Source organism: Panthera leo, chromosome B3, assembly GCF_018350215.1.
Source record: "Panthera leo isolate Ple1 chromosome B3, P.leo_Ple1_pat1.1, whole genome shotgun sequence".
NCBI lineage: Eukaryota > Metazoa > Chordata > Mammalia > Carnivora > Felidae > Panthera > Panthera leo.
In genome coordinates, this window is record NC_056684.1 from 49545194 (window position 1) to 49558032 (window position 12839).

Genomic DNA, 12839 nt, shown 5'->3' on the forward strand with positions numbered 1-12839 from the left:
TGGATCTGTCTTGTGTCTTTTAAAGCTAGATTTATCATTAGAACTGCTGCTTGAAAAAAAAAAAAAAAGGACAAAACTGAATTGAGGCCTGCCATAAAAAAAATACTTCATTTGCAATCTTTAATGCTATTAGGACCCTTTTATTTTTCCACAGATGTAACATGATTTTGCATCTTTAGAACTGCATAGCTCCTGAAATCACTCAACAGTGCTCCTGAATTTGACACACTTTGATTTTTAAAACTACTCCCTATCTTTCCATTTATTGCAACTTTGAAGCAAATATGAAATTCAGGAACACACAGTAATGTTCTCAGATACCCACTTGTTTACTGTGTAACTTGTTCTCTCATTGGGTAACATTTTTTATGTTTAAAAAAATTTTTTTTAAATCTTTATTTATTTTTGAGAGAGAGACAGTGTGTGAGCAGGGGAAGAGCAGAGAGAGAGAGAGGGGGGAGATACAGAATCAGAACCAGGCACCAGGCCCTGAGCTGTCAGCACAGAGCCTGATGTGGGGCTTGAACTCATGAACTGTGAGATCATGACCTGAGCCGAAGTTGGCTCAACCAACTGAGCCACCCAGGTGCCCCAAGTTTTTTTGTTTTGTTTTTTTTTAATTTTTATTTTTGTCTTTTTTTTTTTTTTTTAAAGAGAGAGGGAGGACATGAGCATGAGTTGGGGAGAGGGGCAGAGGAAGAGAGAGAATCCCAAACAGACTCCACTCTCAGCATGGAGACTGACATGGGGCTTGATCCTACAACCCTAAGATCATGACCTGAGCTAAAATCAGGAGTCCAACACTCAATCAAATGAGCCACCCAGGCATCCCTCATTTGGTAACGTATTGAACCATTATGACTTAAAGACACTTACACAGCTTGGTAAATTAGAAGGGTGTGAATATATCTGACCTGAGGAGATAATTTTATACATGTCCAATAAGATAGGGTAAAAAAAACATTGCTGAGAGGAAAGGATGGTACTATAATGTATTTGATTATAATTTGTTAAAACCATGTTGAACAGATTAATTAGGGAATAAATTTTAAAATGTCACATATGTAATGTTAGAAGAACCCATGTACTTAAAATGTGGTTTTCAAATTCTTTTCTTCATGTTCTAAATTACTCACATTGTGATTTAAAAAAAATTTTTTTTAATGTTTGTTTATTTTTGAGAGAGATACAGAGAGACTGAGTGCAAGTGAGGGAGGGGCAGAGAGAGAGGGAGAGCAAGCGAGGGAGGGGCAGAGAGAAAAGGAGGCATAGAATCCAAAGCAGGCTCCAGGCTCCGAGCTGTCAGCACAGAGCCCGATGCGGGGCTTGAACTCACAAACCGTGAGATCATGACCTGAGGTGAAGATGGTCGCTCAACCGACTGAACCACCCAGGCACCCCTGTGATTTCTATCAGTGCAGCTGTGTTCATTTCTCTCATTTTTTTGAGTCTTCTCACAGAGACACGTTTGGTTTTAATATTAATGAACCAAGAGATGGATTGTGAACTTCACTGCCAGTGTTGATCTGATTTGTAAAAAGCTAATATATTTATGTGAATTCACCATTTCTTTTTCTTTTCTGTGTAATAATCCATGAGCTAAATGGGTCTGAGACTCTTTGGGGGGTCAATGTTCATGCAGAATAGCTAAAGTTGTACACCAGACATGGGCTGAAATTCCATTGAAATTAGTTTGTGGGTGGAAATTAGTGGCTGGACATAGGTAAACTGAAACCATCTGGAAGAGTTTAAACAGTTACTGAAACGAGAGGGTTTCAGCAAGATAGTGCATTTACACAGGTGAGAGTCTGACAGCGGCTGGGGTGAGTTAGTTTCATGGTGATCCTATCCCTGTTAAATTCATTGAGTCACATTGTATGCATGCATTTAGGTTACAAGAATACAAGTCTATATAACGATAGCCAACAAAGTAAAAAAAAAATGAGGAAAAATAAGCATTTACATTTTGCAAATGAATACATTAGTGATTTCCCTCCATGAGCAGAAATGGACTTTTCTTCAATGGGTCTCAAGTCTCCATGCCACATAAAGTGTTAGCATTTTTCTAAGCTGAGTGAAACATTAGCATTTAAACACAGTATTATTTTAAAGGGATGAAAGCAAACACTTCAGAGCGATAGGTTCGTATGTTGGAATTAAAAACATTGATTCATTTATTGAAATCATTTATTGAAATTCATTTATTGTTTTTACTGTTCTTACTGGGTTTTCAAGCGTAGTATTGATATATTTTTGCCTTATAGACTTATGTTATAATCTAACTCAAAAGCAAGCCGAGACTCATCTGTATTATGATTAAGAAATACAGTTGGCCAGGACAAGTATCTAATTAAGGTAGACACTGGATACTGCAGGATAGTGTGGGTCTAGGTAGTGGGTGCTTCCTGTCAGCAGATAACTAATAAAGGGAGTCTGGCAGGTCTGGGGTGTTAAACAGGTTTCAGAGATAAACAACAACAAGTAGGAAAGCACAGTTACTGGGATTTCAGGCTTGAAACACATTTCAGAGATGGAGAGATGAGCAAAGACAGGGAGCAAAAAGAGAGAAGGGCTAGCAAATGGTATTACAATATGCTCCTACTGTACAAGTCATTTGCTTTCTGATCTGTATCAATTTAAGGTTACTTGCCAATTATGTTCAATAAATATGTCAGGAATTTCTTTGCCATAAAGACCCAAATATTCTATGAGATAATCAGACTCTTTTGTCCTATTCATGGTCTTTCTTCAGCTATCTTAAATATGTTCCTCTATGTGTGGAATCAAGGATAATTTTTAAAATAATCTTGGATAATGCAGCTTTTGTTAGAATATAAATACATTTGAGGGGAAAAAATTGCTTTGCTTTTTGAAAGACCTTAAGAAGATGAAGAAAAAAATACGGCAAGGATACAGAAAAGTACATAAGGCCTAAGTAAAATAGTGAGATTAAATTTTTCTTATTTCAGTCTGGCAGGGGCATACAAGAGTTTCCCTAGGGAAAGGTTATTGTAGCAGACTGTTTACTCAAGGACACAGACTCAGACGGAAGTGAGTGTGCAGGAAGTTTGTTGGGGCAAGGACTCCTTTTTGGGGGGTCCCCATGTCAGTCCTTGAATAGGAGCTAATAGGGGAAGGGGGTCTTGCCTTCACTGAAGCCCTACTTAGATGGGAAAATAAGATTTTTAGTCCTGAAGGGGGTATGGGGAGGAGGAGACTTGGGGAGTCCATCTCTTGCCCTCAGATCTATTTGTCCTATAAGTCTAGGGAGCATCTCCTTTAGGACTCTGGTGCTCCTTGTTCTGGGGGAAACTTTGAAGAGAAAGGTTAGTAGGGGACGTGGCAACCCCTACTGCTGTTACAGGCAGGCTTGAGGTTAATTCCTTTATGATTCATTCTAGATCTATTACCATTGGTTAGTTGCTCTGCTGGTTGGGGAAGCTTTCTTTTGAGTCACCCAGACCTTTATTCTTGGGGGAGTCCAGTCCCCATTTACCATATTTTGCTTAGACTGTGGCTGTGGCGATTAGGGATTTTTTATCAAAACTGTGTGTGTGGAGGGGAGTACTAACGTCAGTCATCTGAGTGCCAAAGAAGTTCCTCTTTCCCCAAGTGTATAATATCAGTTCTACCTCCTCCTGATGAGTAGGTCAGTTACCTTGTCAGGATGATATTTCTGTTTGTTTGTTTGTTTGTTTATTTATTTATTTATTTTTTACTAGCCTTGGACACCAGGTACCTAAGTGACACCTATATCAAATGTCCAATGGGACTTCAGCTATATCTACTTGGGGAAGGGTTATTTGTAAATCTGCAGAGCCCAGAAGTTTGGAAATGGAAGGCACACATCGCCCAAGTGGGTCACTGGTGGTGATAGTAAAGGGGATTGTTTCTGTGCCTTTCTCCTGAAACACATCTATTCTTGTTCTGGGTATAATGCAGCTTATAATGGTCACTGATTTAGCATACTGCAGGATGGTACCCCATACTGGCAGGATATTGTCTTTAATCTGGGGCCTCAGCAGCACCTTTAAGAGGCTATTCGAACACACGACTGGGCCAATAACTTCTGGGTAGTGAAAAGGAAGGACAAGTGGCCATGTGCACACTGCCTTATTTCCTTTGATGTAATGAGAGTTGCTTGGTCTGAGGTGAGGATGTGTGAGGTGCTCTGAGAGTGGATCAAATGCTCTGTAAATCCTTTGGTAGTAGTGCTTATGACGCTTTATCTGGAATGTGTAATATTTCTTGTCAAAATTAATTAAAGTGCCTTCTGGGCCAGAAAGGCTCCTTTGTAGCTAGCTGACCACAAAGAGGCCAGTTGTTCTCCATAGGATAGTGCTGTATCAGGGCTCATGATTGGTTTTTGTCATGTCATTTGACAGTGGCAGTAGTAGATAATCCTTGTTGTGTGAGCTTATATGCAATTTGGTTTATGCATGCCTCAATTTCTACCATAATATCAACAGGCCTGTTATGAGCACATGAGGATTTTTTCCTTTTTTTAAAGAAAGTTAAAGGCTTAAACTTCTTTTTTTAATTGCATCAAGGAATAACCTGAAGAATTTTGAACCATTTTCCTGATTTGAGAATGCTGGTCCAGAATCCCCATGGGTAATGCTTCAACAAACCATCTCATGGATATGTGGTCTGCCTTTTGCAGTCCCCCATTCATATGCTATTTCCATTTTTTTAACAACGAATTTGAGTAAGTAAGCATCTTTCAGTAAAAGCTCAAAGTCAGATACTAATTCAGAAACAATTGATCCTCAATCGGTTAATATTTATATGTTTAAAGTTTTTTTCATTACTAGACTTGACGTCAGTGTCATTCAAAGTTTGTGGACACTGCTCTGTGTACAAATACTCCAATGGAAGAATCCTAATAGCTCCTAGAAGCATAAACATCTTGAGCAGAACCTGCCATCATGGATCAAAAACTCTGTTGATACATACAATTTCCGAGTGCACATAATACACTTTGGTGGTTCTAAAATTCTACGTATGCCCCACATGTAGAATTGGAACTTAAAACACTATGTCCACCAACTCAAGGAAGCTAAATTGTGAGTAGAATTTCTTTTTCCAAATCTTGGACTTTAAAAAATGACCTGTCAGTTACAAGCTTCAGGAACTTCCTTGAAAATGGATGGGCAAAGAAATGTTGCTGTAATCTCTTGTTGGAAGAGTGAAGTCTTACTATAGGGGATGTAGACCTTAATTTGATTCACTTTGATTTGAGAGAAAATCCAGTAAGAGAAGAGTGTGATTAAATAAATCCATGAAGCTAAACTGATCAAAATCTCAATTAACTTTCTTTCTTTTCTTTTTTCTTTTCTTTTCTTTCTTTCTTTCTTTCTTTCTTTCTTTCTTTCTTTCTTTCTTTCTTTCTTTCTTTCTTTCTTTCTTTCTGTTGTTTTTTGCCACACATAGATTTCATGAGAAAGAGGCAAAGAGTAAGAAATCCTTCCTATTCAAGATTTATCTTGCTCCAAAAATGCATCTTCCAGGGATGCATGACTCCTACCTTATTTCAGTCCAATGTGAGAACATCCCACATCCTCAATTCTATGCAGTGGTAATGTTTAAAATAATTACTTGGAGGTACCACAGGGCCTACAATGATCCAAAGAAAATTCAGTTATGTTCAGAGATTGTTCCTATTTAGGAAAGAAAACTTGTTAGTGTACTTGCAAAAAAACCCCAAAAACAAAAAACAAACAAATAAAAAACAAAAAAAAAAAACAAAAACAAAACCCCACTTTTAATAGTGCAGAGGTGAGAGACTGACAATTTTCCAAATTAACTTGCAGTTAGTCAGATAGGATAGTCTATTTGTCAATATTCTGCTCATTCATGGTATTACTGTGTTTGAATAAACCCATACCTCAGTTGGAGGCATCCATGTCCTCTAAAGTTTAAGCAAAACAGTTCTTTAAAACACCCAATTTCACAGTGTTTGGACGTTTCTGAGTTGATTTCTTCAGGGTTTACTTATTTTCCCTTTGTGGGAGACTATTACATTTTTGTTGCTTCCTAGTTGCAAAGGATTCTTTCTGGAATTCATAATAAGAAAATCTAACCACACCGAATATATAAGGATTTTTATGGCTCTGGTTAGAAAACTAACAACAGACAACAGGCAGTTAGTGGCTGCCATGCTGTCCCAATCTACCACCCCTGTTCTGGGGCCATCCCCCCTCCAGAACTTTCATAGGCTGGCCTTCCGGCCAAGTGACCTTCTCCACAGAGTGTAGTCCCATGGTCTTAAAGGGGGTGACTGACCCATCAGGCTAATAATTTACATATGTCCTGCCTTGTTCCCTTCTGTATCCCTTTGGGTTCTAATGAACGATATCTATATCAGACTGAGTTTTTATTTTCTGTCAAATGCTTATTTTAAATTTCTTCTTCTTCCCCCAGTCCTTGAAGAATAAGGAGCTCTTGACTCTACAGTTCTAACAATCTTAATTCAGTTCAGTTGACTCATTTTATGGATAAAAATAAAACTCAGACCAGGGAATTGATTTCCAAAAAAAAAAAACAAAAAAAAGTAAAGCTATTTAGAAGCACAGCTAATACTGTAACATAGGTCTTGTGCCTGTTGGGCCAATACCCCTTTCTACATGTGTCACTTTTTTGCTCCTTTTCAGCTTGGGATTGTAGTGATCAGGGATCACAGGATTGTTTATATACTTTCTATATCTGTCTATTATAACTATAAACTTGAATGTATGTTTACTGTGATATTTAATCATGTAATAGAAGGAGATAATGTAATTTCCTGTCTTGCAAATCATGAAAAAATACCTTCTGTATTTTGCTAATGTTTGATATATTGTTATTGGAATATAAAAAAAATTTCCATAGTGTAAGTGGGCATAAATTCTTTTATGTTTCTCTTTCCCTGTTGGGATATGCTGACACAGGCAACGATTGGTTACATTACATTAGGAGAACAACAGTTTAAAAGAAAATCACCATAAGTTTAGTGATGGCGGGTTTTTTTCTACTGAATGGAAAAATTGTTCAGCTTTGGTGTCTATGTGGGTAACCTCTTCTGTGTCTGGGTTTATCTTAGTCATAAGGCAATCACATGGTATGAGAACATTAGAAAACTATAGCAAAACAAAATCCAGCAGATAGTTGAAGACATGTTTACTCCAAATAAATGTTTTTAAAATTCCCAGCTTTTAATACAACTTTGAACCCACAGAAAAGTGGCAAAGGTAGTATGATAAGGATACATATAGCCCTTACCTAAGCTCACTAGTGACTAACATTTTCATTTTCTGGTATTTGATTCTTTTTCTTTTTCCCTCTACACACACACACACACACACACACACACACACACACACACACACTTTAGTGGGCTGTGCTATTTGAAAGTAAGTCACACACATCAGGATACTATGCCCAATAGTACTTGAGGTTTTTTCTTAAGAACAAGGACATTTTTGTATTTATTACAACAACAATTACAGAAAAGACATTTGCCACTGATAGTATTTTCTGATACACAGTCTAAATGTAAATAACTCCAGTTGTCCCCAAATATCCTTTGTATCAAAGAGAAATCACACACTGGTTTTCTTACTATATGTCTCTAATCTCTTTAAAATATAGCTCGCCCTCTGTTTTATTTCTTTCTTTTTCTTTTTTTTCTTTTATTTTTTTTTCTTCCGAAATATCGATATTTTTGAAGAGTTCAGACCAATTGTCCTGTGAGACACTCCTCAAAGTGGATTGTCTGATTGTTTCCTCTGGATTAGATTATGGTTAAAATGTCTGGGCTAGATACTACATGTTTCCCATTACATCACATCAGGAAGTTTATAATGTCAGTTTGTCCCAATATTGGTGAAGATACATATGATCTCTTCATTTTAAATGTAGCTTTCCACCTTTGTAATTAATTAAAATCTGGCAAATAATAATTAGAAAGTCCTATCTTTTTCTTTCTTTTTTTTTTTTTTTTTTTTTTTTTTTGTCAGCCATCTTTTAGCCTATGAGAAAAACATTTCTCCAAGGAGCCTACTCTCCTTTTAGTGATGAATGGTATTTAGAAACCGGCTCCAGGAGCTACATGTGCTCAGTGGTACTGAACTGCCATGACTACTGTGTACTTTAACTGAACAGACCAAGGAAGGGTGTATGTAATTCCTCTTCCCTCATTCCCAAGTGTTTCTCTTTCCGTATTAAAAACAACAACAAAAACCTTGATTCTCAACATCAGCTTATTTACTGTATTCTAAATGACATACAAAATAGTCTCAGAATCACTGTCCTCAGTAGCAACAAAACTACAAAATAAATTTCAAGATTTCTTAATCGCTCTTTTCTTCTTAAAAATACCTTACTTAAGGTTTAGAATCAGAGTACTATGTTATTTGAATTATTTTTGTGTGGTGGTCAAATTAATACATAGCTAGGGCAAAGTTATTTTTGTTCCTATTTGATTTTAGTGTTTGTCTTTCTTCATTCTATTTTAACTTAATTTTACTTTTGGATGTGAAAACGACGTAGTTCAAAATCAAAACAATGAAAATAATATGCTCAGAGAAGTCTTATTCTTATTCTTAACACTATCCCTTTCACTTAATTCTCTTTCATTCTGTAGATAACCATTTTCATTGTGTTTAATCATTCCTGTTTATTTTGAATTGGAAAAATAGCTGAAGTGCATGCATACACACATTTTAACTTTTATTTCCATTTTCTGTGTGTAATAGTATTATAGATACATATCTGTACACATCCTCCTGAACACTAACTCTTTTTGATAATAGCCATTCTAATGAAAATGAAGTAATATATCATTGTGGTTTTGATTTGCATTTCCCTGATGATTAATGATGAGCATCTTTTCATGTACCTCTTGGCCATCTGCAGCTCTTCTTGGGAAAAATGTGTATTCAGATCCCTATTTTTTTTTTTAATTTTTTTAAATGTTTATTTATTTTTGAGAGAGACAGAGACAGAATGCGAGTGGATTAGGGGCAGAGAGAGAGGGAGACACAGAATCTGAAGCAGGCTCCAGGCTCCGAGCTGTCAGCACAGAGCCCGACGTGGGTCTCGAACTCACGACCTTTGAGATCATGACCTGAGCCGAAGTCGGATGCTCAACCGACTGAGCCACCCAGGTGCCCCCAGATCCCCAATTTTTAAAATATTTTGTTAGTTGTATGAATTTTTTAAATACATTTTGGATATTAACGCTTTATCAGATATATAATTTGCCAATATTTTTCCCATTAAGTAGATTATATATATCAGTATTTGTTTCTCCTAATGTGACTGGATTCTTAATATCTTAAGATAGAAAGAACCAACTACATTGTCTTCTACTACTTGTAAGATTGCAAATTTTTTACATTTAGATCTCTGACCTATTTGGAGTTGACTCTTACTTATGGTATGGGGTATGGAACCAATTTTATCTTTTTGCAAATGGCTATCCAGTTAACCCAACACACTTTATCTTTTCCTTGATGATTTGGAACAGTGTTCATGTCATCTACTGCATTTTCTTATGTATTAACTATATGCAAACAGTACTATTAAGTCTTTCCATATATTCATATATAAATTATATATATATATTTTTCAAATAAAGTATAGTGGACCCATAATGTTACAATAGTTTTAGGTATACACCATAGTGATTTGACTAGTTTATACATGGTATGTTCACCACAGTGTAGCTACCATCTGTCCCCTTTATTCACTATCATGATATCAGTGATGGTCTTCCTTATGCCCTTATGCTGCACCTTTTATTCTTGTGACTTACTCATTCTGTAACTGGAAGTCTGTATCTCCCTCTCCCCTTCATCCATTTTTGCCACCACCAATCTCCCCTACCTGCTAGCAAACATCAGTTTGTTCCCTTTATTAATAGGTCTGATTCTGCTCTTTCCTTTTTTTTTTTTTTTTTTTTTTGAGATTCCATTTAAGAGTTGAATTGTAGGGAATTTCTTTCTCAGTCTGATTTCTTTCACTTAGCATAATACCCTCTAGGTCCATCCATGTTGTTTAAAATGACACAATTTCATCCTTATGGATATATAATATTCTGTATATATATACCACATTTTCCTTATCCATTCATCTGTATTAATTATAGAGGCTCTTTTGATTTAATATCTTTCATGATCAGTCTCCCCAATGGCTCTTTTTTTCCCTAAGTGTTGTCCTAAATAACTTAGGAATTAACTTATGTAATTCTAGATAAAAACACTGTTTATTGGGGGGGTTGCCTTACATTTATATAATAGCTTAAGCAGAAATGCTCTAAAAAGTACAAGTGATATACTGTGGTGTTCAGCAATCCTACTAAAGAACAAGAAATGGTCTTATATTGATAAAGATTTTGAAGTTTTCCTCACATAGGCTTGCATATTTCTTCTCAGGTCTCTTCCTACATATTATAACCATTTTTGATGCATTATAAATGGATTTTTCCTTTTATTTCTTGTAGCTAGTTATTGTATGGATGTACAGATTATTAATTTTTATATCTTAAATTTATATACTGTTACAATGATGAATTTCTTACTATTGTTATTTTTTGGATATTAATTTGCTTTGGTTTAACTGGCATACTAATATATCATATGAAAATATTTAGTTTATTTCTTCCTTTCCAATCCTTAGGTTTCTACTTGTGTTCCTTGTTTGATTGCATTTTGCTTTGTTACTGATAATAATTGAAATGTTCCTGATATTTCCCTATGAAGTATGATTCTGGCTTGGAACTGACATATGTTTATTTCATCTTCAGGGAGTATTTTCCAATTCTTACTTTAAATTCACAAATGGGTGTTGATTTTGCCAAAGACCTTTTCAGCATCCATCGACATACTAAGATTTTCCTCCTTAGAAATATTAATATGGTGAATTATAGTAATGCATTACTTTTTAGTCAGAAACCACTTTGACATTACTAGAACGTTCATTCTTTTAAAATTTGTTGCTGGGTTCCATTTACTAGCATTTTTAAATAGGATTTTTAAAATGATATTCTTGGGATCCATGTGTACTTTTCTCTTTTTTTTTTTTTTTTTTTTTGATATAGTCTTTTAAGGTAGGTACCAAGTTATACTTCTTTAAATGACGCTTTATGTAAATTTTATATAAAAATTTTGGTTCTTGACAAAATACAGCAAGCCAAATTGAATAGCATATTAAAAGGGTCATATACCATGTTCAAGTGGGATTTATCCCTGGGATACAAATAGAGTTCAACATACATAAATTAATCAGTGTGATGCACCACATTAAAAGAACAAAAGATAAATATTATATGGTCATATTCAAAATGCAGAAAAGCATCTGACAAAGTACAACATACTTTCATGATTAGAAGTGTCAACAAAACTTGTTGTAGAGGGAACGTACCTGAACATAATATAGGCCATATGTGACAGGCTTACAGCTGATGTTATTTTCAATGGTGAAAGGTTGAAAGCTTCTCTTCTAAAATTAGGAAGAAGATAGGATGCTCACTCTAACCACTGTTAGGCAGTGTAATACTGGAAGCCGTAGCTAGAGCACCCTGGCAAGAAAAAAGCAATGAAAGACATACAAATCAGATAGGAAAAGTAAAATAGTCTTTATTTCAAGATTTTATGATCTTATATGTAGAAAACCCTAAAGACTAAACCAAGAAACTGTTTAACCTAGTCAGTGAATTCAGTAAAGTTGGGGGATACAAATTAATATAATTCAAAATCTATTTCTATATACTAACAACAAAATATCAGTAAAAGAAATAGACAAAACAACGCTATTCACAGTAGCATTAAAAATAATAAAATACTTAGAAATGAATTTAACCAAAGAAGTAAAATATCTGTATATTGAAAACTACAAGACTGTGGTTTAAAAAAATAAAACGCAAGCAAATGAAAAAATGTCCATGTTTATGGTTCAGGAGGACAAATATTATTAAAATGTTCATACTAAAGCAATGTACAGATTAATATAATTGCCATCAAAATTCCAATGTCATTTTTCACAGAAATAGGAAGAATATGCCCAAACTGGTATGGAACCATAAAAGATCCCAAATATCTAAAGCAACCCTGAGGAAGAAGGATAGACCAAGAAACATCATACTTTTTGATTTCAAACCATACTACAAAGTTATAGTAATCAAAACAGTATGGCTCTGGGCTAAAAATACACACTGTGGCTAATGGAACAGAAGTGAGAGCCCACAAATAACCCCCATATTTGACAATGGAGCCAAGAACAGTCCATGGGGAAGTCAGTTAGCATTCAATTAATGGTAATAGGAAAACTGCATATCTACATGCAGTATTAAATTGGACTCATTATATGATACCACTTAGAAAATTAATTAAAAATGAACTAGCTACTTAAATATATGACCTGAAACTATAAAACTTCTAGAAGAAAACATTGGGAAAAAGTCCCTTGATTTAAGTCTTGGCAACAATTTTTTGGATATGGAACCAAAAGCACAAGCAACACAGACAAAAATAAGTGACACAATATTAAACTAAAAAGCTTTTGCATGGCAAAAGAAACAAACACAATGAAAAGGCAAACTATCAAATGGGAGAAAGTATAAGATCTCATGTAAATCAGTATCACACAATTTGATTAAAAAAGGATAAGAGGACCTGCATAGACATTTTTTCAACGAAGATACCCAAATGGTCAACAGGTGTGTTAAAAGGTGTTCTGCATAATTAATCATCTGAGAAATGCAAATCTAACCACAATGAGTTATCACCTTACAACTGTTAAAATGGCTACCATCAAAATTACAAGAGTGAGCAAGTGTTAAATTTGGAGAAAAGGGAATC